Raw genomic sequence first — 12,708 nt, 5'->3', positions numbered from 1 at the left:
AACAAACGTACGTGCATCTAGCTACACAAGTTCATTTCAATGTCTGCCCAAGGCAAACTTCCTTAAAAGTATGCTACAGAACCAGGTAAAAATGCAATTACATGTGAAGTTCATAAATTTATATAATACTATATAATAATAATAATAATAATTTGATTAATATAATTTTTCAAAAAAATAATTGACAATGCAATATCCATACAAAGTGCTTTTCAATCCATTAAATAACTATGTAACAAAGTGGACAGTGACAGACTGTCAGATATGGCAGCTTGGGGCCAATGAAAAGCTAGAGGTGCTTTTCAAAAGTCTCTCCTGAAGAGGAGATCTAGTTCGATGTTTGAGACACCTTAGAGCTGCACTACAGAGAACATTTTTGGTTCCCCGAGGATATTTCACTTGGGTTTCTGGGGGGTTCGTGTCGAATTGATGGGGATCTTTCGGGATGGCAGCAACTTCTTTTCCGTAGGTTTTTTCCCATTGGCAGAGGCTCTCTCTTCTACGCCCATCTCCGATCCGGATGACTTGGACTTGGCGGAGGACAGTATTGAGTGCTTGGCTGGGGTCGACGTCTTGGAGGATTCCTTGTCTTTGGCTGTGGGCGTGTTCGTCTGGGCCTCTGGGTTCCCCTGCTGGGCCCTCTTGGCTGCTCCGTCCCCCGCCCCCTCTCCAGTCCCCCTCCCAGCCCCCTCCTCCAGGCTGCCTTTAGCCTCCCCTGTCCCTGCTTGGGCTGTTGTGGTGGGCTTCCCCCTGTCCGTGGACTTGCGTGTCTCTTTCTGCCTCAGGGCACTCTTGCAGAAGTTGACCCCCTTTTCCTCAGTCTTGCTGTTCCTTTGAGATCCCCTGGGGTGCCACGGCCAAACTGGACGATCGCAGGCTGGCCATGGAGGAGCTACTACTAGTGCTCCTCCTTCCAGCCCTGCACTCCAGCCCTCGCCCCGCCCTGCTTTCGCCCCGGCCAGCGACACCCCACTCCACGGGACACACTACTTGCTGTGGAGGAGGAACCGCCGTTGTTCAACCCTCTCTCTGACACTGAGGTGCTCCGTGAAGTCTCCCGGCTTGCGCTCCTCTCGGCTGCTCTGGTTCTCACTGATGCAGAGCTCCTCTCCGCCGTCCCTCTGGGCGACGTCTTCCTCGGGGTGTGTGCCGAGCAACTGTGGGACCCAGGGGAGCCGCCCTTCATTTGTTTTGCGGTTTCAGGGTGCAACGTCTCTGGGGTCTGCAAGGGCTCCTTTTTCGAGGGGGTGACTGTTTTGGCGGAGGAGGTCTTGCTGGTTTTGGTGACTGCATCCTCGCTTTTTTCTTTGAGGGCGGACGCTATGGCCGCCATGCTTTTGGCTTGGGTTCGAGAAGGCGAAGATACGTGGGTCGCAGAGGAGGTGTGGGATGGGGTAGGCGAGGGGGTGGAGGGGCGCTTCTTGGGGCTCTTCTCGGTTTCAACAGTTTTGGCCAAGCTTCTCCTGGCCCCAGCGCCCTCCCCTCCCCCCACTCCTCGTTGTTTGGGCTCCTTAGTGACCGTTCGTCGACCCGGGTTGCCTGGCTCCACGATCGTGGCCACGTTATTGTTACCTCCTGCCAGGCTGGAATTCCTCAGCTCATCCTGGGGAACAGGCTTGGAGAGCACCTGCTCCAGGAACCTTTTAGCCCCTGCATTACCCTCCACCACCAGCAGGGGTGTCTTACCTCCGACCTTTACCTCGGGTTTCGTAGAGCGGCTGAAGCAGGAGGTGGAGACCTTATCATCAGCTGCCTCGCCTATCCTCTCCAGGGTGGGCGAGGAGGAGTGAGACTCCAGGGAGAAGTGCGAGGGCGAGTTGGAATGCAGATGGAGCTTGGCTGAGAGGGACCAGGAAGGCTTGGAGCTGTTCTCACTGACGGCCAGAGGGTTGGCCATGTTGGAGCGCAAAGAGAAGGTCTGTCTCTGGATGCTCCGCATTGCCGGGCGGGTGGAGAAGCCTCCTCGACAGAAGAGGAAAGAGAGATAAAACTAAAGTGCTGGTACTAGACTGAGTGGACTCAGAACCTGCATGTTCATCACCTCTATCAGCAGGTTTTAAGCTAGTAAAGGCTGATATTAAAGAATTATAATAAAGATTTTTTTTATTTTTTATTCTGCTATACAAAATGACAAAGTAAGTTACTGTATAAACAGTGCATTCGGAAAGTATTCAGACCCCTTGACCTTTTCCACATTTTGATTTGTTACATCCTTATTCTAAAATTTATTAAATGAATTGTTTTAATCATCAATCAACACACGGTACTCCATAATTACCAAGCAAAAACAGGTTTGGGATTTTTTTTGCAAATGTATAAATAAATAAAATAATGAATACCTTATTTACGTTAGTATTCAGACCCTTTGCAATGATAATCTAAATTGAGCTCAGGTGCATCCTGTTTCATTGATCATCCAACTTGATTGGAGTCCACGTGGTAAATTCAATTTATTGAACATGATTGGAAAGGAACGCACCTGTCTATATAAGGTCCCACAGTTGACAGTGCATGTAAGAGCAAAAACCAAGCCATGAGGTCGAAGGAATTGCCCGTAGAGCTCCGATATAGGATTGTGTCGAGGCACAGATCTGGGGAAGGGTACCAAAAAATGTCTGCAGCATTGAAGGTCCCCAAGAACACAGTTGCCTGCATCATTCTTAAATGGAAGAAGTTTGGAACCACCCAGATTCTTCCTAGAGATGGCCGTCTGGCCAAACTGATTAATCGGGGAAGAGCCTTGGTCAGGGAGGTGACCAAGAACCAAGTGGTCACTCTGATAGAGCTCCAGAGTTCCTCTGTGGAGATGAGAGAATCTTCCAGAAGGACAACCATCTCTGCAGCACTCCACCAATCAGGCCTTTATGGTAGAGTGGCCAGACAGAAGCTACTCGTCAGTAAAAAGGCCCGCTTGAAGTTTGCCAAAAGGCAGCCAAAGACTCTCAGACCATGAGAAACAAGATTCTCTGGTCTGATGAAACCAAGATTGAACGCTTTGGCCTGAATGCCAACCATCCCTTCTGGAGGAAACCTGGCACCATCCCTACGCTGAAGCATGGTGGTGGCAGCATAAAGCTGTGGGAATGTTTTTCAGCAGCAAGGACTGGGAGACTAGTCAGGATCAAGGGAAAGATGAACAGGGCAAAGTACAGAGAGATCCTTGATGAAAACCTGCTCCAGAGCGCTCAGGACCTCAGACACGGGCGAAGGTTCACCTTCCAGCAGGACAACAACCCTAAGCACACAGCCAAGACAACGCAGGAGTGGCTTTGGGGCAAGTCTCAATGTCCTTGAGTGGCCCAGCCAGATCCTGGACTTCAACCTCTTCGAACATCTCTGGAGATACCTGACAATAGCTGTTCAGTGACACTCCATCCAAACTGACAGAGCTTGAGAGGATATGTAGAGAAGAATGGGAGAAACCCTCCAAATACAGGTGTGCCAAGCTTATAGTGCCAAACCCAAGAAGACTCGAGGCTGTAATCGCTGCCTAAAGCTTTGTCTGAATACTTATGTAAATGTGATATGTATATGTATGTATATATAAATTATATATACATATAAAAACCTGTTTTTGCTCTGTCATTATGGGGTATAAGACTGTAATGTAACAAAATGAGAAAAAAGTCAACGCGTCTGAATACTTTCTTAATGCACTGTGTTTTGTATCAATTTTACTGTGTTCGTGCAAACATATTTGGCATCACAGAAATGTAACATCTTGACAAATATGGATGAGTGGCTCTCTCTCACCTTCGTCTTCGCTGCGCTCTCCAGCGAGCTCAGTCGACTCGGAGAGGGAGGCCAGCGAGGTGTGTCTGGATGAGCCGGAAGAGGCCTGGCTGGGAGGACGACTCCCCATCAGCCTGCTGATCCAGTGTTCACACAGAGACGAGCTGGTTGAACCTGGAGGAGCCAACAAAGGGCATATATTTTTATCTGCATATATACACACTAGGGCTGCACAGTTAATCAAATTCACATCGAAATCGCAATATTGACATGCACAATATCCATATTGCAAGAGATCCGTATCGTATCCAATATTTTGAAATGCCAATCAGCCGCATGTCACGTCAGTTTTTATAATTTATTCCGTTTGTCATGTCTTACTCTTTCCTCTCGCTGCTACTTCCCATGCACAAAGCCCTACCCCCTGCCACTCAAGCATGGCAGTTCCTCCTCGTCGGTGTTAGATTCGCTATAAAGCTTGCATGCTTTTCTGTTAGATCAAATGCAGCTAACAGATTGTTCCAAACAAGGACAATGCTGATTTCCACTTTGCTTTCTTATTATAAGTCATTCTGTTTCTATGCTTTCAATCTTTTCACCTTCATCGCAAGTCAGATCACAATCGCAGTATTTGTTTCAAAAAAATACTATTCTATGTTTTGCCCATATCATGCAGTCCTAATATACACTATACAAATCATATGTGCACATACAGGTAACTACCAAAATAAAGGAAACACTATGCCAAGTTTCTTAATAGGCGTTGGGCCACCATGAGCTTCCAGAACAGCTCCAATGCACCTTGGCATAGATTCTACAAGTGTCTGGAACTCTATTGGAGGGATGCGATACCATTCTTCCACAAGGATTTCAATCATTTGGGGTTTTATTGACAGTGGTGGAGAACGCTGTCTCATGGCACCGCTCCAGAATCTCCCATGAGTGTTCAATTGGGTTGTGATCTGGTGACATACACACATTTTAAACCTCTTATGCTCCTTTGAGTCCCCTCTTACAAAGTCACTGAGCTCTCTTCTTCTAGCCATGGTAGCCAAAATAATGGGCAACTGGACATTTTATACATGACCCTAAGCATGTTGGGATGTATTAATTGTTTAACCCTCCTGTTGTGTTTGTTTCATGTTAATTAATTCTGTGTTCCCCGTCCAAAGTGACCACCCAATTATAGCTGATTATAAATACATATATTATCACCTAATGTTGTGTTAGATCTTTTTATTAACTTAAGTTCTTGAGAACATTACAAGTTTTGAACTTCTATTAGCTATTTATGGCCTGTAGGCCTCATTGACCTGAGCTCATACAACTCGTTTTTGAGATTTAAAAAAAGCATAATGTGGATTATTTTGACTATTTTGACTATTATTTTAACTATAACAAATACTCAGATAAAACATATTGTGCTATTTATCACAGACTACTTTGTGTCAAAGTTTATCAAGGACTCTCCTCCTCACCAGTGTCATGATCAAAGATATGATCAAGAGCTTCACATACAGTGTATCGTTTGGTCATTGTGCTGCCACAGAATGAATTGTGAGCAAGGCCTCAAAACAGCTTTAATATACCAGAGCTTTGAAAAAAGTTCTACATACTATTGAAACAACGTTGCGATTGTTTGTGAGGATGCCAACAGGTGTGGTTCCCGTGGGGGAAAGATTCACCTTAAGAGGGTGATTCTATTAGGGAAAGGTTCCTGTGGGGGTTGCCATGGAAGCCAAGAAGGGGAGTGAGGTGTGTGTATGTGCTCAAACACACATGCATGTGTGTTTCATCTGGGAGAGGAAGTGTGCCCATCTGATGATTGGGCATGTGCCTGAACTTATACACTAATTGTAGTCTCACCCATTCATTTCCAATGATCGGTCATTTTTGACCGGGAACACCACAGGTGCACAAAAGTTAAATAAAACACCCAAAATGTAATGAAAATCATCTAAATGTATTTTGTGTGTTCAGATGCCATGTGGACAAAGTCATGGAACCTTATGACAATCAGATGAAATGAACTACAGTTTTCAGCGATAACTTGTAAATCTGTCCAATTCGGCCGGAACACAGCAGGATTATTTTATATAGGTCTCGGCTACAAAGAAAGAGACTCCAATTAAGCCCTCTTGTTGTTTGTAAAGTCAAATTAAAATGAAAATGATTGTTGAAATGAATTGCTCGACTGGTGCACATCAATCTGTTGGTGTGCAACACTTGCAGAACAAGTTATCTATATTTTCAGCACCAGGCACTGTTCACCTCCTATTGATTACGCTGCGGTTTCCGCCAGTTGTTTTTTAAATTTAACCTTTACTAAGCAAGACAGGAAAGAACAGATTCTTATTTACAATCACGGCCTACCCCGGCCAAACCTGGATGATGCTGGGCCAATTGTGCACCGCCTTATGGCACTCCTAATCACGGCCGGATGTGATACAGCCTGTATTCGAACCAGGGACTATAGTAAAGTCTCTTGCACCGAGATGCAGTGTCTATATATATATATATATATATATATATATACTGCTCAAAAAAATAAAGGGAACACTTATTAAACAACACAATGTAACTCCAAGTCAATCACACTTCTGTGAAATCAAACTGTCCACTTAGGAAGCAACACTGATTGACAATAAATGTCACATGCTGTTGTGCAAATGGAATAGACAACAGGTGGAAATTATAGGCAAATAGCAAGACACCCCCAATAAAGGAGTGGTTCTGCAGGTGGTGACCACAGACCACTTCTCAGTTCCTATGTTTCCTGGCTGATGTTTTGGTCACTTTTGAATGCTGGCGGTGCTTTCACTCTAGTGGTAGCAGGAGACAGAGTCTACAACCCACACAAGTGGCTCAGGTAGCGCAGCTCATCCAGGATGGCACATCAATGCGAGCTGTGGCAAGAAGGTTTGCTGTGTCTGTCAGCGTAGTGTCCAGAGCATGGAGGCGCTACCAGGAGACAGGCCAGTACATCAGGAGATGTGGAGGAGGCCGTAGGAGGGCAACAACCCAGCAGCAGGACCGCTACCTCCGCCTTTGTGCAAGGAAGAGCAGGAGGAGCACTGCCAGAGCCCTGCAAAATGACCTCCAGCAGACCACAAATGTGCACGTGTCTGCTCAAACGGTCAGAAACAGACGCCGTGGAGAACGTTCTGCTGCCTGCAACATCCTCCAGCATGACCGGTTTGGCGGTGGGTCAGTCATGGTGTGGGGTGGCATTTCTTTGGGGGTCCGCACAGCCCTCCACGTGCTCGCCAGAGGTAGCCTGACTGCCATTAGGTACCGAGATGAGATCCTCAGACCCCTTGTGAGACCATATGCTGGTGCGGTTGGCCCTGGGTTCATCCTAATGCAAGACAATGCTAGACCTCATGTGGCTGGAGTGTGTCAGCAGTTCCTGCAAGAGGAAGGCATTGATGCTATGGACTGGCCCGCCCGTTCCCCAGACCTGAATCCAATTGAGCACATCTGGGACATCATGTCTCGCTCCATCCACCAACGCCACGTTGCACCACAGACTGTCCAGGAGTTGGCGGATGCTTTAGTCCAGGTCTGGGAGGAGATCCCTCAGGAGACCATCCGTCACCTCATCAGGGGCATGCCTAGGCATTGTAGGGAGGTCATACAGGCACGTGGAGGCCACACACACTACTGAGCCTCATTTTGACTTGTTTTAAGGACATTACATCAAAGTTGGATCAACCTGTAGTGTGGTTTTCCACTTTAATTTTGAGTGTGACTCCAAATCCAGACCTCCATGGGTTGATAAATTTGATTTCCATTGATCATTTTTGTGTGATTTTGTTGTCAGCACATTCAACTATGTAAAGAAAAAAGTATTTAATAAGAATATTTCATTCATTCAGATCTAGGATGTGTTATTTTAGTGTTCCCTTTATTTTTTTTGAGCAGTGTGTATATACAAACATTTTTTCAGAACATTAACCATGTGTAGGTAGATGTGGAAAGGTAGATACAAATGATTTGTTGCAAGTTGAGAGGTTCACACCTAGCTCGGCTATTAGACAATTCTTTAGTAAAGGTTGAACATTCTGTTGTTCAGCTAATAGCCCATCCCGCTACGCTTGTGAAAAACAAATGATAACTTTTTTCCCCCTTTCCACATGTTAAAGATTCCAATTGATAAAGTGTTTTTAGCTACAAATGGCCCCAGGCCCAATCAATACATTTCGGCACAGGCGATAGATTAGATTAAATTAACTACATTTTTCAGCGATAACTTGTAAATCTGTCCAATTCAACCGGAACACAGCAGGACGGGTAATCATTGAAAATAAGAATTTGTTCTTAACTGACTTGCCTAGTTAAATAAAGGTAAAATAAATTTTTACAAATAAAAAAATTAGGCAGTTACCTCTATGTACTGTATATGTCTATGGTTTTAACTCATGTGTCTCAGTCAGGGAGGACATGAATTCTACAGCGAGATTGGATGTGGGACGAAAACCAAATGAGAGATATTCTACTACAGGGCTCCAGACTGCAACCATTTAGTCTCATTTTACGACACTGACTTGGCTGTGCTCGTTTTTCAGTAGTGTATTACACTTCTTAATAAAGCACTGTGAATTACCATATGTGAATCGTTTCAGGAAACTAGGTGCATGTCACACATCACTACTTCACAGGAGAGGCATTGGAACGTAAACATGTATTTTTTATCAAAAAGTGTTTATGGCAGAAACGCTTCCTGGAATGGAACATGTGAATTTCATGTGCCTTAATAACAAACGTGTATTCCATCCATAAATGTAAAAAAAATAAAAAATAATGAGCCTAGTTGGTCTAGCCACGGAAAAAGTCAGCAACCTTCCCACTAGCCATAATTGGCTGAGATAATGGATGGGCTGGACATGCCGGGAGATGAGTTCGGATTGGTCTGCCATGTAGTATGCTTCTGTCCATAATGTGAGCTGTTCAGTATGTGTGGATAGTCCTTTCTACAGTGTCGTTTTTGAAAGATATAACGTTAGCCAGAACTACAAACGTTTTGCAACTTTTCTCGGCTACTTTCTGCATACGCCACGGTCAGGGTGAACCGGAGTGACTTGACACAACGCTGTCCAAACAAGATGCAGCTACAAACAAAGCTGAGTTAAATGGTTCCAGTCTGCCGTAAAGTGTTCATCCAAGTATACGGGTAAGAGTCTAGCTACATTTTCAGATATAAGTCTCTAATTTGGTCAGAAAGTCATTTTTATTGCAAGTTAAAGCATACTGTTAGTTAGCTAGCAAATGTTAGCTTGCTGGCTCGCTAGCTAACGTCATGTGTACGATCTGTGTAGTAATATTATTCGAATCAGAAATCCATTTGCACTGCTAGCTAACATTGAACCTAGTTTGTTAGCTTTAGCTTCCTGCAGATTCATACTACAGCTGACAATGTTTGTATTGGTAGTAGTATGAGTTGTGATTATGCCGGTTCATTGTTTAACTAGCTAGCTAAATGTCTAAACAATAGACTCCACTTTGACAGATGATTACATGAACATGTGTACATGTCTCAACAATAGAGACGCATCCACTTTGCTAGATGTGGCTGGTGGGTGGTTATAGCATTTCCTTCACATGACCCATGAATTTAGACAAGTGTGTCTGCTAAGCATCTAATAATTATAAAATATTTAAACAATGTTTTTATTTGGACACTTTCTGTTTTTGATATTGCTACTATACAATTAACCATTTCAGTGTACCGTTAACACCTTCTGTATCTTGTGCATGTGACAAATAAACGTAGATATAATTTGATATAGCGTGTGTTTAGCACATGGCCTCACATGTGAATTCTTAAAGAGATGGGAGGGGCTAAGCCTTAAGAGGGTGTGAACGATCCTGGATGGTTGTAGAGAAAGAAAAGCTCTCCGGTAGGTGTACCAAAACATTCATGGGCCATTTTCTCAGAAGTGAGGTTACAAGTTTATCAATTTTCAAAGCAGAATTTACTCTCCCATTGTTCCTCAACTGCAGTGTCTGATTTACCATTTTCTAGCTCGAAGTCTTTACTTTTATCCAATGTAAAAAATAAAAAATAAAAATTTCAAAGTTTGCTACATGAGACTGAATCGAGGATGCTTACAAATGTTTTCTATTGCGTGATGCCATATTTTTGGGAGGGTTCGACCATATCATGGGCTGTTGCCACCAGGGAAAAAGTTAGTCTGGGGCCATGTACAATCTATGACAATGTTGCATCTTGTTGTTTGTAAAACTTTGCAATCAATAGAATTGTGAATTCAATTGTTTTTTAACAAATGCATATTCTTACCTGCAACAGAGCTGTTAGCAGAGCATGAAGGGATGGTGGCCCGTTTTTGATAAAACAGATATGGCTTGGACATCGCTGTCGTCAAAGCAGTACCATATTCCATCGATGGAGTTTTTACAGTGAGCTGCAGAATAAGGATAGGATAAAGAGGTCATTGATCATGTCACCTAGATAATTCAGTGGATTTGAATGATTTAAGTTTCTAAAAGGAGCAGGGGATATGGATTCCAATCACCTCCCTAATGCGTTTTTTTTAAATGAAAAAGCACACGCATTGCTTCCATTTTTTTATGTATGGTGGACTGTATATTTAGCAATATGTGGAGAAAGTGACTTCCTCAAGGGCACAACAGCATTGTAACTAGGGGATTGACATGGACCACACGATATGATATTATCAGGATACTTAGGTGCCGATACGATATGTACTGTGATTCTCACAATTCTAAATGTATTGCGAATCAATATCAATCAATGAATCGATACATTTAGAATTGCAATTTGATGTTCCAAGCGCTCACTATAGGCTGCAGAGAGAGATGAGAGAGCAGGAGAAAATGACTTGATCAGTCAGGGAAAGAAAAGTGCTGAAAACATGTCGGCTCACTATTTAAAAAGAAAATGGAGAACAAGCTATAGGATGATTACAGATCGATATAACTGTATTGTGCTATTGACTGTACGTTTGTTTATCCCATGTGTAGCTCTGTGTTGTTGTTTTTGTCGCACTGCTTTGCTTTATCTTGGCCAGGTCGCAGTTGTAAATGAGAACTTGTTCTCAACCGGCCTACCTGGTTAAATAAAGGTGAATTTTTATTTTATATAACATTGTCAAATATTATATTGCGATGTGTAACTGTATACATTTTTTTCCCCATCACAATGTTTTTATTTGACAAGGTAAGTTGACTGAGAACACATTCTCATTTACAGCAACAACCTGGGGAATAGATACAGGGGACATGAATGAGCCAACTGGAAGCTGGGGATGATTAGGTGGCCGTGATGGTATGATGGAATTTAGCCAGAACAGCAGGGTTAACACCAGGGTTAACACCAGGGTTAACACCAGGGTTAACACCAGGGTTAACACCAGGGTTAACACCAGGGTTAACACCAGGGTTAACACCAGGGTTAACACCAGGGTTAACACCAGGGTTAACACCAGGGTTAACACCAGGGTTAACACCAGGGTTAACACCAGAGTTACACTATGCTGACAATAAGTGCCATGGGATCTTTAGCGACCACAGAGAGTCAGGACACCCATTTAACATCCCATCCGAAAGACAGCGCCATACACAGGGAAATGTCCCCAATCACTGCCCTGTGGAATTGGGATATCATTATTTTTGGGGGGGGACCAGGGAAGAGTGCCTCCAACTGACCCTCCAATACCACTGCCAGCAGCATCTGGTCTCCCATCCAGGGACCAACCAGGACCAACCCTGCTTAGTTTCAGAGGCAAGCCAGTAGTGGGATGCAGGGTGGTATGCTGCTGGCTCCCCTAATCCCATTGGGATTTGAGTCAGCAACCCTGTGAACTGCTATCCCTACTGCTGCCGGAACATACTAGAGTGTGTGTGCATATGTGTGTGTTGTTAGCTAACCTGTGTAATGACCTCCCGCAATTGTCCCGTGGTGATTACACAAGGCATACAGGTCATACAGGTAGTCCTCTGGGTCGCGGCCCATCCCGTAAGGTCGTCTCCATGGCGACCAGTGCGAGGGCAGGCTCCAGCTGCTCTGGCTCCGCTTAACCATATGGAGCGCCATGTCCATCCCGATCACAGGGAACTTCACCATGTTCTGCATCTTCATCCTCCAGTCTCCGTCCTGAGAGGACACCATACACACACACACACACACACACCAAATTGGATTATATTGGTTGAGTGTGGAATGCTAACTATGCTAATGCAGATTGGTTGAGTTTGCAATGCTGACTGATCTTGTAAGAATTAACAAATATTAGTGTTGACATACACTAGTAATAGGATTTATACAAGTGTACTTTGAATTAAAAACTGTTTTTACTTGACTCCTAAGGGAATATAATGCTAACTGCACTTATACTATACACTTTGATTAGGGCAGATTGACATTTACTAGGGGGTAGGAGCTGGTCCAACTCAAGGTGCCCCCCTCCCCAAAGTTACAAATATTTACACATGACCCTCCCCTTGTTCTGTAAAATAAATTGAACACCCTCCCCCCTCATAGAATGAACTCAAAATAATGTTTATGACAACAAATAACAATAGCTGTAGCAACCCTGTGTTTATAAATGTGGATATTGACTTTGCCACTTGGCTTTTGTGGCACAGTCGATACCACGCAGGGCTATGGGCCAGAAGGTTGAGGGTTCACAGACAAGCTCACTCCCCCTGCCTATTTCATTATACAATGATCAGAGCCGGCTGCAGACAATGATCAGCTAGTGGGAAATCTGATTTTCAACATTTTGATGCCATATTTATGATTCTATAAAATACATGCAATGAATTTTCTCCCAGAGAATTCTGTGTCAAAGCACCACAAAACCAATTTAAAAAAGCATACCGACTTCGGGCACTTCAATATCATGGTTTGCGTTTTCAACACCACAATAAATAGAAAATACATCCCTCCCTACCTTGTAGGCTTACCCAGTAACGAAGGCAATCTCTGAACGT

The 12,708-nt window shown here is 44.0% G+C and overlaps 1 pseudogene; it reads right to left on the bottom strand.

The window, feature by feature from the left end:
* Positions 1-769: 769 nt before the first annotated feature.
* The window catches only part of LOC112224734, a 42,173-nt pseudogene continuing 30,234 nt past the window's right edge, over positions 770-12,708 (bottom strand).

This window comes from Oncorhynchus tshawytscha, linkage group LG25, assembly GCF_018296145.1.
Source record: "Oncorhynchus tshawytscha isolate Ot180627B linkage group LG25, Otsh_v2.0, whole genome shotgun sequence".
Classification (NCBI taxonomy): domain Eukaryota; kingdom Metazoa; phylum Chordata; class Actinopteri; order Salmoniformes; family Salmonidae; genus Oncorhynchus; species Oncorhynchus tshawytscha.
The sequence above is the reverse complement of the archived record's forward strand: the minus strand, read 5'-3'. Positions and strand labels throughout refer to the sequence as shown.